This window comes from Canis lupus, chromosome 26 (genome assembly GCF_048164855.1).
Source record: "Canis lupus baileyi chromosome 26, mCanLup2.hap1, whole genome shotgun sequence".
Lineage (NCBI taxonomy): Eukaryota > Metazoa > Chordata > Mammalia > Carnivora > Canidae > Canis > Canis lupus.
The window spans coordinates 45,469,920-45,474,271 of NC_132863.1; positions in this window are offsets into that span (position 1 = coordinate 45,469,920).

A 4,352-nucleotide genomic window follows, 5' to 3' on the forward strand; every position below is an offset into this window, starting at 1 on the left:
CCATTGAACTGAATTGTCTGGTATTACGACCTGGTATAATAGAGTCTGGATGAAACAAAAACCGTTGCCTCCGTTTGGAGTCATTCTGCTTGCGGGGGGTGTCGCGGCTGAAGACAGAGCTAAGGAGTTCTCTGAGATTGGAGACATTCGAGGTTTCGAGGAGCTATTTGGAGAGACAGAACATAAAGCTCCTGTTTCCCAAATCTGGCCAGAATCTGCCTGTTGTGTCAGATCTGTGCAAATGAGATATTTATCAGGCTTTTGCTGCTCATCTTGATAAAAGAATGACCATCTGTCTTTCAATAGGCACTAGAAAGGTCAAAGTTAAAAGGTGTCCATTTGAGAGTACCACGTCCATGTGAAAGTACCATCGTAGACACATCTGGAAACCCAAACAGAGCAGAAATCCCAAAAACGTGCTTGGAGAGCACCCAGTGCCCACCACACTGCCCTACTCTTTGGAGCTGGTCCCTTCCAGGGAGAGCAGAGCTTTTGTGTGTCAGCAAGACAGCTGCTGTAATAAACCATGCTGCCCATTTACGGAGCACTTACTACGCACCGGCCCGAATAAGGGCCTCGCCAGCCCTGTCCCATCTCCACTTCTTCACCGAAGGGTGTGAGTCTCGCACTGCTGACCCATATTGTCTAACCACTAACTTGTCAGCACTTGAAAACCTTCTCCTGCCCCTGCCGTCGTCTGGCTTCAGCCGGGAAATTCCATGTTTATGGTTCCCTTCCGCACTGATTAAGATGACAGGAGGACAATGAAACACTTGTCTCCAAGAGTGACTTCTTAGATCCATTGGCAAAATGTTAGAAAGTGGGTACTAACAGAGCCCAAGAAACAGGACACCCAGGCTCTTTGAGCTTGGGGAGTATTACAGAATCCTATCCTAGGCCAAGAATGAGTCACAATGAAAGCTTTTAAAATATAAAACCATCAACCTAGATTTCAATTCCAAGGAAACACATACTTGGCCATGAGGGAATGCTTAAAAAAAAAAAAAAAAAAGTCAGGCTTAAGCCACTTGACAGGAAAATAAAACAGCCAAGGAACATTCAAATATAATGATTTACATCCCTCTCCCCCCACCCCCTCTGCTTCCAATATGGGTCAGGGCGTACATGGACACCACCTCTGCTAGTGTGCCTGTGCAATCCAGGGCTCTCTTCTTTTCACTTAACACTATTTCACGCACACAACCCCATGCCTGGATGCGGCTGGCTTATAGCTGTACGGCACTGCCTTTGAGTTGCTATGCCAATCTCATGGATTCTTCATGATTTCCCTGCTCTCGGGCCCTTGGGTTGCTTGAGGTAGCTGTTTTGGGAATACGAGGATTTTTCTTCCATTATTTATGTGCGCGAGCACTGTTCGTTTCTCTCTAAGAAATGGAAGCCTGATTGATTTCCTAAATGTAAGAACGAGATTGTCCTGCAATAAATATTTAAGACTGACCGGGACGGGCGACCACCATCTGCTGAAAAACAAGCCCAGGAATTACTTTGTTAAAAGCTTTCCCTGCGAAGGGAATGAATGAATAACCATCCTATATACTATTTGCTCAGCATCTGATGGTTTACAAAGGTTTTCACCCGTATCCCACTTGATCTCCACGATAGCCCCAGAGAGGCAGACAGGGCACGGATTACAAGGATTATTAAAACCCCACATCCCCCCCCCCCCCATTCTTAACAGATGAGGTCTCTAAAGGCTTAAAGTCACTCGAGGGAGGTCAGAGAGTTTGGGGACTAAGCCGTGGGTCTCTCCTTCATTCATAGGCGTATTGAAAACACCTTTATCCGGAGCCTCTTCCGAGCCAGGTGAGATGGCAGTGAGTACAAAGATGAATAAAACACGGTCCCTGCTAGGAGGAAGACCGCGTTCCCGCCCGGGGAGGAGAGCCAGTGCCAGTAAACAAGTCTCTGCTTTGCAAGGTGATGAGTGCTCAAGAGCGAGGCGCAGGGCGCCGACCACATTCCCGACCTGAGGTCCCGAACCCAAACACCGGCTCCGTTGTTATTCGCACTACGTGCTCTCCGAGCGGGGACCGGGCCCTGAGCCCCGCGCCTGGGCTCGCAGCCCGGGGGCCCCGCCATCGGCAAAGGGGCGCCCGCCTCGCCCCGGGAGGTGCGCACTGCCCGGCTCCCCGAAGTCCGAGTGCGGTGGGCGCCCGGGCAGCGGCGGCCTGCACCCCCCCCCCACCGGGGCGGCCGCGGGCTGGGCGGGGAGGGGGGGCGCCCCGGGTCCGCGCCCCCCGCCGCCCCCCGGCTCCGAGCCGAAGCCCCTGCCTCGCCGCGCGCGCCCTGCTCCCGGCTGCCGGCCGCTCCCTTCCCTCGCTGCTCCGCCTTTTCATCTTCCCCGGGGCTCTTCACGGGCATTGTTAGCTGCACAAGCGCCGCAGGGGCACGTCCTCCCCTGGGCAGGGATGGAGATGTGCGGGTCGCCCCGGCCCGGCTCCCCCGTGCTGCCCGCTGAGCCGGCCCGGCCTCGGGGTCTCGCTTTGGAGCGCGGCGCGCAGCACGCGGGGGCACACGCGGGGGCAAAGTTGGGTCAACGCCCCGGTCTCGGGGCGACCTCCCGCCGCAGAGACCCCACCGCCGAGCCCCGGGGAGGCTTCCCGGCCGGACCCCGAGACTCCCGAGGCCCGGGGAGGCGCCCCCGGCTGGGTTCCGGGATCCCGGGCCGCTGGGCCCAGACGGCTCCCGCTCGGCTTGACGTCCCGCCGCCGAGGCCTCACTGCGAAGCCCCGGGGACGCGCTCCCGGCCCGGTTCCGAGACCCCCCCCAGGCCCGGGGAGGTGCTCCCGGCCCGGTTCCGGGACCCCCCAGTCCTGGGGACGCGCTCCTGGCCCGGTTCTGGGAAACCCCCAGGCCCGGGGAGGCGCTCCTGGCCCGGTTCCGGGACCCTCCAGTCCTGGGGACGCGCTCCCGGCCCGGTTCTGGGAAACCCCCAGGCCCGGGGAAGCGCTCCTGGCCCGGTTCCGGGACCCCCCAGTCCTGGGGACGCGCTCCCGGCCCGGTTCTGGGAAACCCCCAGGCCCGGGGAAGCGCTCCCGGCCCGGTTCCGAGACCCCCCCCAGGCCCGGGGAGGTGCTCCCGGCCCGGTTCCGGGACCCCCCAGTCCTGGGGACGCGCTCCCGGCCCGGTTCTGGGAAACCCCCAGGCCCGGGGAAGCGCTCCCGGCCCGGTTCCGAGACCCTAAGGCTGCTGGGCCCCGACGGCGCACGCTGGGGGTGACCTCCCGCCCCGGAGACCCCACCGCCGAGTCCCGGGGAGGCGCTCCCGGCCGGGTTCCGAGACCCCTGGGCCCGGGGAGGCGCTCTCGGCCCGGTTCCGAGACCCCCCGGCCGCTGGGCCCAGACGGCGCCCGCTCGGGCCTGGACTTCGGGGCGCGCGTGGAGCGGCCCCGAGTCGGACGCTCGGCGGGGCTCGGGCTCGGGGTCGGGGTCGGGCGCCTGGAGCCCCCCGCGGAGCCCCCGCCCGCAGCCCAGCCCCGGTCCGGACGGCGCGTCGGGGTCGCGGGGCCCGGCGCGGGAAGGCGGGTGCGGGCGGGTTGGTCGGCCGGGTCGGGGTGAGGGGCACGGGGGGGGGCGCGGGGCCGGGCGGGGGCGGGGCCCCCAGGTCGGTCGGCGGCGCCGGCGCCCCCCGGCAGGACGGAGCTGAGCGCGCAGGGCGGGGGTCCGGCCGAGCTTCGGGGAACTTCTCGGCTCGAGCTTCCGCGACCCTGCAGTGCCCCCTACAGAGGGCGGGCGGCGGGGGAGGGCCTGCGCCCCCCGCGACCCCCGACGGCCGGGCGGCCTCCGAGCTGGCGCTCGTTTTTGTGTGTTTTCCCCCCTCTCTCCCTCTCTCTCTCTCCTGGTTGTTTTTCGGATACATCTTTTTTCAGAATCGAAGAAAAAAAAAAAAAAAAAAAAAAGCGAGCGCGCGCCGCGGCCTGCAGTGGCGCGTGCTCGGCCTCCAGAGGCAGTCGTCTCCAACTTTTGCTCTCCCGCCCCAAGTCCGCGCGCCTCCGACTTGGGCTCCGTGCGGGCCCGCATCTGCCTGCCGCCCGCCTCCACTCTAACGTGCGCGCCCAGGCCCCCTGGCAGCGCCGCGCGGCCCGGGGGTCGCGCCCCCGAGGCCCGAGCCCGCCCGCGCGCGCGCTCCCGGGGCCCGGGCCCGCTCCGGGCGGCGGCCGGCCCGTGCCCCGGCAGGGAGCGCCCCGGCAGGGAGCGCCCCGGGAGCCGAGGGCGGAGCGCTCCCGCGCCCTGGGGCAGCCGGGCAGGGAGCTCCCGCGCCCGGAACGTTGCGAGCAAGCCTAGCGAACGTCGCAGGGGGGCACTCGCGAGGGACGGACAGGAAGAGGGCCA